We start from the raw sequence: 11,799 nt of genomic DNA, 5'->3' as shown, positions 1-11,799 counted from the left end.
TGTGTGTAGCCAGTAGCGTCTGATAGATATAAGAAAACTTGTTGTTCGACCAATCTATCGTTGAAGGAGAGGTCGATCATTTCTTTGTGTCATGACTATCTTCTGTACTTCATGATTTCCTTCATTTGCTTACTAGCTAGCTAGCGTGTCGAGTCCTATCTCTATGTAGCGTCGACCAAGCACGGAGATAGGAGAGGACACTCCTCTTTATTAGCTACCTAACACAATATATGAAACCCCTAAATTAACCCTACAAAACCCCCCAAACCCCTCCACCCCCCTTCAGAAAAAAACAAACCCAACCCCTAAACTCCTGACGCGTGGAGGCCTTTTGGTCTTGGTTGGTGGCACCAACGGGGACAAAAGGTCCCCTACATAGGCAAGCCGCTACGGCCACGTGGAGCCCTATCTGTACCGGTTCCTGATTGAACCGGGACTAAAGATGGAGGGCTTTAGTTACGACCCTTTAGTTCCGGTTCGTGAACCGGGACAAATGGCCCTCACAAACCGGTTCAAATGGCCCTTTTTCTACTAGCGTTAGGGTTCATATTATATGTTTTGTAATACTATAGCCATCATGAATATCAATAAAATATCATAGTATATAATTTGTGGAATAATGATTTTTAATTGCGCCATATTAGTGAATAGTTGTATGTGTCATTGATGCAGAATACTACATGCCTTCAAAGAATTCAGCTTTACATATGGCGCTAGCTGATATTTCCATATGGTACAAATATTAGAGCAACACTTGGAGTGAGGACTTAAATTAGACTCCATAGTTTCTACTTGACATTGGATGTCAAGATATGAATATAAATGTGGTGCAAACTATTAATAAAATAGAGTGAACCAACAAAGTGAGTGTAGTTCACTTGGTTAAGGATGTAAATGTACAACCCAGAAACCGTAGTTAATGTCTTCTTCGATGTTGTTTATATATATTGTGAAGATGTATGGGTTGGCACTATAATAAGGTGAACTGGATAATAGTAGATATAATTGTGAAGAGATGTCGTTCATGTGGTCTACAAAATTAGTTTATTTGTGTTTGCTTTACTGTGAGATGCCTATCTCATCATGTGTGTTAATAATTTAGAATAAATATCACGTGTTAAGAATATACATGATGACGTAGGTAAGATGATAATGTCACCGTGAAATATATATGAATGTTCATCTAGGTGCTTATAGAACATATAAATATTTTCTTAATATTCTGAATGAAAAACAAAAGGAATTGACTAAAAGACAAAAGGAATGTTCACTTTGTGGGCAAGTGAAAACACTAGTGCAAAACCGGGCTTTAGTGCCGGTTCGTGACGGCCTTTAGTGCCGGTTGGTGAACCGGCACTAAAGAGTGGGGACTAAAGCCCCCCCCCCTTAGTACCGGTTCGTCACAAACCGGCGCTAAAGTGCAAACACGTGGCACGAGCTAGGCCCGTGTGCGTGTAGGACATTAGTACCGGTTGGTAACACCAACCGATACTTTGCTTTAATTTTGCTTTAATTTTGTGTTTTCAATTTGGCTTTATTTTCCCTTTAATTCTTTTTTGTTTGCTGGTATTTCACGATACTACAAATTGTACACGTTATGCACATATATTAAATAGATTTTCTCGTACGTAGAACCGCATATATATATATATATATATATATATATATATATATATATATAATATATATATCATCGAATGTCTCACAGCCAACACCATTAACTATTCACACATACACATGTATATACATATACAATTTCTCCTACATGTTGCCTTGGTGCCTTCGGAGCACGATGACAAGTGGTTCATGAGGGCGGTAGTGGGTAATAGTATTCTACTTTCGGATCTATGACCTGGTGGAGCAGAAATCCGGTTATTTCCTCTTGAAGTGCTTGTATGCGGTCCGATGGTAGGAGCTTATCCCGCACCGATCTGAACTGTTAAGAAGGAGATCAATATGCATGTGTGTTAGTTGTGTGACTACATATCGATAATGGTGTGAATAGTGTTTTGACAAAAACGTACCCAGTCCTGTATATCAGATCTGCTCCTTTCGCACGTCATCATGCGAATGTTCTCGCAAACGTAGAATGCACACAGATTATTCCCCGACGCCTGCCTCAGGGCCTTTATGAGAATGGGATTGAATCAGATAATGATTAATCAAGCATGATAATTAATTAATGATATTGAAACAAGAATTAATTAAAGAGATGGTAGCTAGCTACTACTACTTAATTACTTACCTTGGGTCGATGACAAAACAACTTTTTTGGCCACGTGCCTGGAGTCACCTTGGTGAACTTTGCCCATGCCCTACCCGCCGGCAAAGAAAATTAATAAAGGGGTTATTAAATAGTTCATATCAGGAACTAATAGTTAATAATGATTGAAATTACCTGTTGACTATCCCCTTCACGATGCTGTAGTCTTTATCTTCTTTAGTCAGTGAGTCCGGTAATTCAACTTTTCCTTTCTCAACTTTAATGTCTAACAAGACCCAGTGCCAACTGCATACGCACATGTTTGCATGTCTTAATTAAGAGGGCATGTGCATAAAATTAATCAACTACCGTAAACCGTATACACTTAATTATTAACATCTAGCTACCTAGTAAGCAAAAACAGAATTTGTAGTACAAGACAGTGTGACCCACGAGAAGTTGTAAGGAAGTAGTATATCTTCATTGGTATTGAGGCGCTTCAAGAACTCTAGCATGCTTTCCTCTACTTCAGCTTGACAATGTTTAATCTGCCATATGTCATCATTAATGGTATTTGGGTCAATGAACCCAATGCCATAGCGTCCAGATTTTTTCATTTCATACATCTTCATCCTGCATATAATACCACAGAAAAAGAATATAGTTAGGATAATTACATGTAATGATTGATCAAAATTATCACTACATAACTAGCTTGAGACTTAAATTACAGAAAGAAATCACTTACAGACAATAGCAACTGACGATAGACTTGTCGAGTGTGTCTTGATTAAATAACTGAAATAGTTCTGGATACTCAATGGTCAGAGCTTTCTCATGGTAATAATGCTCATGCTTGAGATTCACCATGAGGGACTCTCGATTGGGAACCTTGGTAATGTTCATGTACCATTGATGCAATTGATACATTCTCGTTGGGAGGTCCTTGACCATGTCTGGATGGACCAAAGGTTTGCCCCGGACATATTGCCATGCTATTTCCGATTCTTTAAGCGCAGGCGTGGGCTCGATTTCGAGGAGTTGTCCAACAGAGATATTGAGCATTTGAGCCTGCATTATATGATCCTCTGTTATTACCACATCGCCATGCTGGGGAATGCTAACGGTTTGCCAACAATAATATTTGGCGCGCGTACTACTCCTCTCATGTGTTATTGGCACAACAAGCGGGGGGATCGCTTGCGCCGCCTGTTCTCCCAACTGGGGAACGGTTTTCCCGCATTTTTTGCCAGCTGCTTGTTGGCTCGAGCTTGAGCTCGCTTCCTTCTGTAGTCGTGCTCGATGTGCCTTCCTGATTTGGCGCTCATAGTCCGAGTCAACAGGCTTGGGAGCTGGTTCTCTAGCCATACGAATGAAGTGGTCAATTACTTTCTCAGGCACTTTCTCCTTTGGCGGCGGTGCCGGTTTCGGTCCAAAATGGGCGCCCACTTGGGCTTGCACTATGGCTGTGTTTTGCTCCTTAGTCATGTCGTAAGGCCTCTGAGGAAGAGGAGCGAGGCTTGGACCATATTTATATCGCTTTCCTTCGCATGTACTTCCTGAACTACCTCGACTCGTACCGCTACGCACCAAAGCTGCGGGATGTCTCTTCTGCGATTGCTGAGACGGCGGAGACGGCTGACGTGGAGTTGGACCAGGAGAAGTGGCCTGACGATGTGCCGGACATGAAGCAGGAGGTGTGGCCTGACACGGTGCCGGACTTGCAACCGGAGAAGTGGCATGACGCTGTGCTGGGCTTGAAACCGGAGGAGTCAGCTCACGCGTTCGGGGACTTGAAGGAGGTGGCGGACTTCGAGGAGGAGTCGTCTCACGCGTTCGTGGACTTGGAGGAGCGGGAGTCTGCTGTCTCGGTGGCGGACTTCGAGGAGTCGGCAGACGACGCGGTGTCTTCATTACATCCATTGTCGGCTCATCTTCATTACACAACACCAAATAGACCAAATTAATACAAGTTCATACATAAAGTTCATACTTAAAGTTCATATACAACACTTAATTAAATGCAACATACAAATAACTCTCTAGCTAAAGAATTTAAATGCAACAACAAATGCGATGAAGATCGCAACTAAGGTAACAATTGATCCAACAGCATAATGATACCAAGCCACACTATCAATGGCATATTTTCTAATCTTTCTAATCTTCAACCTCAGTTTCTCCATCTTGATCTTGTGATCATCGATGACATCGGCAACATGCAACTCCAATTCCATCTTCTCCCCCTCAATTCTTTTCAATTTTTCTTTCAAATACTCGTTTTCTCTTTCAACTAAATTTAACCTCTCGACAATAGGGTCCGTTGGAATTTCTGGTTCACATACCTCCTAGATAAAAATATCTATGTCAACTTGATGGGCATAATTTGTCATAAACACGAAATGCAACAACTAGTTTTCAAAGAGAATATACCACATCCGAATCATAACAAGGACGAGGGCCGACGGGGACGGATATCAAAACCATGGCACTATGTTTAACAAAGAACGTACGGGTAAGATAATTATACGAGTAACTATATATCCAAATCACATAAACATCAAATTGGTAATGTAAAACATTCATGAACAAGAGCCTCACCAGAAGGTGGTCCCGGCGACGGGATGGTGCGGGCGATCGACGGTGGTTACGAGGAGATTTAGAAGGCACTAAGTAACACCTACGTATGCAAACTAAGTGTTATTTTTTACCTCAAATTGCATATAAATCAATTACTAGCAAATATAATTATTCCTCCCGAATTAATCACTATACAAAGCATTGCAAGAGCTAATCTAGCAATGAGAGTTGAAAGAACAAAGTTGCTAACCTTTGTGATCATTTGAATGGATGGGGGCCTTCAAATCTTGACAAATTTTGGGCAAAATTTGTGAGGAGCTCGAGGAGAGAGGGGGAAGAACAGAGGAAGTGAGGGGAAAGGGGAAGAACGGAGTGGCTCGGGGGACGAAGGGTTTATGTACGTCGACCTTTAGTACCGGTTCGTGCCACGAACCGGTACTAAATGTGCTGGACGGGCCCCATACTGACAACACTCTGCCACCACCCTCTTTAGTACCGGTTCGTGGCACGAACCGGTACTATAGGTTCGCCACGAACCGGTACTAATGAGAACGGCCGGCTAGCCGTTGGAACCGGCACTAATGGACACATTAGTGCCGGCTCAAAACCAAATCGGCATTAATGTGTCTCGTATTAGGTCCTTTTTCTACTAGTGAAATGATGTTCTATTTGTCTCGGACCTCGACTTCTCGTTTCCTCACCCATTCGAAAATGCATCACGTTCTAGAAATCATTTCAATTACCAATATATAGGTCTGATCATTAGTTTTGTATATGAATATATTGTTAAAAAGTAAATTTCTCCAAAGGGTGTTGTTTTTTCTTAAAAATTAAAATTATAATTGTGGTCTGACAGTTCTTAACAAAAATGTTAATGCATAGAAAATCATTTAAAGACACAAGTTCATGGTTGTTATCTTCTCTGCAACATCTGCAATACCTAATAGATAAAATATGAAACTACCTTTCTTGATGGATCAAATGGTATTAATTTTTATTGTAGATATTGATATATCTTTCTAAAAACTCAGTCAAACATGCACTTGTTTGACTTTTGAAAAAAATACACCTGATATAAAGGAATGGAGGGAGTATGTCGGAATGCAGTTACACATTTAGTATTGCCTTTATCTATTTCCTTTCACTCTCCTATTTGTTGTATGATATGACAGGATCACTTCGCTTGCTTGGCGAACATATTTTCAACTTTTATTTTCACAATTACCATTGAGTATACTACATATCTTTGCCCTAGAAATCATTTCTATTAGCTCCGAAGCAGAAAGCACTTCAATATTTGGTCAACAATGCTCCTTTGTAGCGAACCAGGTAGAACATTAGGGTGATGGCTCGAATCTTGCACATCACCCTTTGTGTCCTCTCATTGCTAACCAACTATTATGATTTTATTTGCCAAGGATGAAAAATGTATTGTTGTATAACTGGATACATATTCCAACTACTTTAGAAACAGAACACGAACATAGAGGCATATTCTAGGTCTTAACAAACCTTGAAAGAAGATGGAAGATTGGCTTAAGTATATCATCAATTACCAACAGATAATACTGCCAGCCTCTTGGCATTGTTGTGGTACATTGGTATCTTGCCAGGAATTAGTAGATGACAAGCCAAATTTAGACCACAGGCTTTGATGACCACACAGTCATTCATGGCCGGTGGTTCCCTCATTCCATGATATACTTGATAGATCCAGGGTCGTGTACGACAGTACTCAGTTCAGTTCTCTAATTGACGAATTGTGTCTAATTAATTATGTTTTACAGTTCGTATGGAAGGTGGGAGTCCAAATCAAAGGCAGATTCTTTTCATGAAGAAATATGTCTTTGCAATATTTTGAAGAAAAGTATGGGCGATGCCACATTCTCCTAATGTCTGATTAGTCACAAACCATAAATGTTGCATCAAGTGCATCCAGATGCTGAATGACATGAACGGCCACCTCACATGAACGGCTACATAGTATGTTTCTCAGCCACGCTCAATGGAAGTAGCTGCCATGCCAACGTCTAATTTTTCATGCCCAGGCACTGTTCTCATGCAAAAATAGTACTCCCTCCGTAAACTAATATAAGAGCGTTTAGGTCACTAAAATAGTGATCTAAATGCTCTTATATTAGTTTACAGAGGAAGTATTGTACTACGTATCTTGTCCAATTTGTCTTTGACCACTGAAGAATCTAGTTTTTTCCAGTAGTGCGTCTTTTGGAAGATGTTTTTTTAAACACAAACCTCTAGGAAGACTTATATTTAGAAACGGAGGGAGCACGTGTATATTGGTCACGCTAAATCGTCTCAGAATTACCATGTTATGCATGTTAAGAAGAACGTTGGAATGTTATTTATAAGTATGGCGCTGTTCCATGCAAAAAAAGAAGTATGACGCTAGATTGGCCCCTGGGGTTCGTTTCGCCCAAGCCACGCCCCCAGGTGTCGTCCCGCAAGGCACCAGACATGCGCCCCATATTCAAACTCGATCGTTCGTGCTCCAAAAAAAGCCACAATCCGGCGATCATCGCAATAGTTCGGCGACTCAAAGCCATTGTTCGGTGATCAAATGAAGGATAGGCAGTAGTTCGGCAAACAAAAAAGGAAGGACGCGAAAGGAATGCATCAAACGTCGAGCTCGACCTTCGGCGTCGTTGTCGGCGTACGCGGGCTGGGAGGAGTCGGCGCGGCTTCTGGACTGGTCGGCGCGGCTTCTATGCGGTCGGGCATCACGGAGACATCATCAGCCGGGCTGGGCGGCGACGGCGGCATTGGCGTCGACGTCGGCACCGGCGGTATCTGCTTTAGGATGAGGCCTTTCTCCACCAAGAACCGCGCCTTGAGTTTCTCGTCACCGCTCTGGAGCATGTCGGCGCCGCCTATCAAGAAAGCCAGGTCATTATTCCTCTTCTTTGCAGCGACGTTGGCCCGGAGCAAGTCGAGTTTGATGGCACTATTCGTCATCAAAGCAGCCCACCTCGCCTCAGTTTTCTCTTCTCGCTGGGCGGCCCTGGTTTTGGCGTCGGCGAGGCACTGCTCGATGGACTCTTGCATGCGTGCGGCAGCCGACTCGGCCAGGGTCCGGGGCGCCCGTCGGCCACGCCCGGGGTCGGCGCGTCCGGCTTGTACGTCTCCTTGGCCTTGGCGATGGTGCGCCGGAAAGCCTCCCACTTCTCGCACTTGTCGATCCGCTTGAAGATGTAGAGGTACTTGACTCTAGGTCACTGTTATCATCGTGGAACATGGCGAACATGCGTAGCAGCTGCGCCGAGGAAAGAACATGAGTCGGCACTAGCGCGCGCATGGGCGCGCACATGGCGAAAGCAATAGGGGTGAGGACGGGGAGCTATACCTGATCTTCGACGTTGGTGCCGCTCTGCGGGCGAGCCGCGACCTCCTCGACGATCCCATGCCATTTGTTGCACGCCGTTTAGATGAGCCCCCAATGGTTCGCCATCGCCTTCGGCCCATGCTTCATGTGGATGCCTTTGAAGTAGGGGTCGACGAGCTTGCGCTCGTCGAACTCGGCCTTGATGTGGTCCCAATATGTCTCGATGTTCTGGTTCGTGCCGGTGATCGGGTTGAGGCAGACGACCTTCCACGCTTCGGCGAGGCACTCATCTTCCTTGGTCGCCCACTTGATGCGCGGCTCGCCCGTCTTGGCCAACACTTTCTTCTTCTTCTTCTTCTTGTTCTTCTTCTTCTTCTTCTTCCTGCCTTTCCTCGTCCCTCCTCTTCCTCCTCGTCCGGCTCTTCCTCGTCGTAGTTGAGCTCGGCATCCATGTCGCCGAGATCAATCGAGCCGTCTTGGTAGTGAATCCGGGGGAAGCGGCGGTGGCAGCCGAGCCGGCTACGATGATGTCTTCCATGTCGGCCTCCCTCGCGTCGGCGTCGCCAAGATGAGACGATGAGGAGGCTTGCGAGTAGAGGCCGCGGCGGAGAGGTGGCGTCGGTAAAGCTGCATAGTCCAACCGCGCCCACGTGTACGGAGGGTACTGCATGCCGGCGAACGCGGGCGAGGGCGTACGATGGACCGGGCGCCCATGGGGAAAGGTGATATTGGGGTTGAAACAACCATGGACATCGCCATCGGCATAGCCCACGACGGTGTGCTCCAATGGTGTGGCGATAACGAGAACCCGGCTGGAGAGCCGACGCTTTGTTGGCTCCAGGCCGCGTGTGGGTTGTGCCCACAGGGTGGGTTCATCATCGCCTCGCGCTGCTGCCTCGGCTTGTTCGGCCGCCGCACGCTCCACCTGCTCCGCCGCTGCCGCTCTCTCCCTGGCCTTCTTGCCCCTGGTGTGCCTATCAGCGGTGACGGCCTCCCGGCGATGCACATCCGCCTTCCTGTCGGCGTTGGCCATGCTCGGGCGCTTGGACGCTGGCACCCTCGGCTTCCTTTTCTTCGGCTGGGCGACGGCGGCGGCTGTGGGATCCGTCGCAGCGCGGAGCATCACATACTTCTTCGGCGGCATGGCGGGCGGAAGGGAAGGGAGGAGGCGGAGTTTTACGGGAGGAATGGAGAATGAGAGGGAAGACGAGGGGGGGAAGCGGGAGGAAATGGCAGGAAAAGGGCCTCCTCTCGCCGACAGAGCGGCACATGTCGCTTTTTGCTCCTGCGTTGTCAGGACCCGATTCTATGCCACACCGATCTAGCATGTAACACCTCATATCACTTTGCGGCCTCACGCACGGTATTCCCACGGGTGTCGCCTTACCATGCCCGGGACCGTTCACGCCTTTTGGCACACCTATATGATAGTGTCGCTAGCATCCATATGACAAAGAACCCGGGCTGACATGGCTAGTCGTGAACCCAAAGTGGCACTAACTTACAGGGACATGCATACATGACCCAGCAACGAACGTGTGGGTCATCAGCGAGTGAATCCGGGCTGTAGCAACTGGACTAGCAGGACTCCGGTAGACACCGCGTGACATTTCCCCGAAGGGACAGACACAGGAACAAAGAAGGACACATGCCGGCCAACCTAAGTGTTCCGGAGCAGTAGCAAGCTACCAGGGCTCAGTGGAAGCACTAGGAGACATTTCCCGGTAAGGATAAACAACTAGATAGTCAGATCCCACAAATAGCAATACACATTATACGTACGCATAACATGCAAGTATGTGTTGTACAACATGGCATCACATCATAACTCAACAACTCATATAGATAAAGGCTCAGAAGAGCCATCATAGAATTATTACAAACAGGGGTCACATGACCCAACATTCAGAGCAAACAAGCAACAAGCGGAAGCATTACATGTCTGAGTACAGACATCTACAAATGAAAAAAGGATGAACAGCCTGACTGTCTACAACATCCTATCAAGATCGTAGCTGAGGTACAAGCTACTCGTCGAAGTCCACGAGAACACTAGTAAGACCGAAGTCTCCGCTGCAAAAACGTAAATAAAGCAACATGAGTACAAAGGTACTCAGCAAGACTTACATCAGATCCTATCATACATGCATTTGTATCAAGAAGGTAATGTGGGGTTTAGTTGCAGCAAGCCAGCTTTGACTCTGTGGCTATCCTGTTCTACGACTACCAGAAATTTTTTGAGGTGATATGGCGCACACGAGTCCACTAATCACCACACAATACACTACTATGGATTCATCCCCGTCTCCCTACGAGAAGGCCATCCATAGCATTCACACTTGTCTTGAGCATTTTATAGTATCCACTTCAACTTGTCTATGTACCATGTAAGCACTCACACTCGAATAGATCATGTTAACCCTGCAGGGGTGTACTTCTTCACACATGCTCTCGCCACTTACCGCCATGTACACGTCATGTATCTCGGCAACCTTCAAGCGGAAGCCTGGCGAGGGTGTCGGCCATGACCTGACTAACCACACAAGACTCTAGTACATGTTTATCGCTTATTCGGGTTCCTTCCACAAGGAGATCCGGCCGGGGTGTCGCTGACGGCCCCAAACGATGTAAGCAGGGTTCCCAAGCCCACCATGCGGGTGCCACTTTCTACACCGTGCCACTGTGCCTAGTCTGTCCCAAGCCCACCTGGCCAGGTGCCACTTGGTAGACTACTAACACTACCTACAAACACCAGAAACTAGTTGCAACTCCTGGACAGAGATCAAGTTGGTTAATAAGCCGAGAGGGGTCGAGTTACCGGAACCCAATGTGTGGTAGTATCGAGTCATTGGACGACATACACAAAACTCAGTGCTTAAGGACAGTTCTAGTGACACAATCCACCATGTACTCCTACATGGCCTCTCACCGCTACCTTTACCAAATTGTGTTCACACACTTAACTCTCAGCACCAGAACATATCGTAACACTCCAATTCATTCCCAATGAATCAAACCTGACACAACTCTAAGCAATACCAGGCATAGCATGGTAGGAACACAACATGGCTCAATCAACTCCTACACATGCTAGTGGGTTTCAACTATTTACTGTGGCAATGATAGGTCATGCAGAGGAATGGGTTCAACTACCGCAGCACAAAGTAGCAGATGAATCATTGTTGTCCTAATGCAATAACTGAGAGCAGGAGCGAGAGAGTAGGATTTTATCGGAATGAACAAGGGGGTTTGCTTGCCTGGTAGATCAACAAGGGAGGCACTGCTTCACAGACAGGTACTCTGGAACGGTCTCCGGAGCAGGACCTATCGAGAAGGAACGGTGCCAACAATCAATACACAAGCATATGCAACAATATGATGCATGAACATGGCATGACGATGTGATGCTGTTTGAGCTAATGCAACTAGTATTCAATTTGAATGAAGTCCATTTGAACCAAGGGTTCAATGCAACTCCAAATTATGCTCTTATATATGCCATTTTAGTGTTTTCTCATATACAGCATGTATAAGTTGGTTTGTCATGCATGAAACTAGTACAGATGGATATATTGCATTTTTCTGATAATTTTTCATATATAAATTATTTCAATCTGAGCGACGGTTGAATTTCTATGATTTTTTGAAGTTTTGCTAATTTTCCGGAATTTCCTGA

The sequence above is a fragment of the Triticum dicoccoides genome, chromosome 3B (assembly GCF_002162155.2).
Source record: "Triticum dicoccoides isolate Atlit2015 ecotype Zavitan chromosome 3B, WEW_v2.0, whole genome shotgun sequence".
NCBI lineage: Eukaryota > Viridiplantae > Streptophyta > Magnoliopsida > Poales > Poaceae > Triticum > Triticum dicoccoides.
This window is presented reverse-complemented; position numbering follows the sequence as displayed.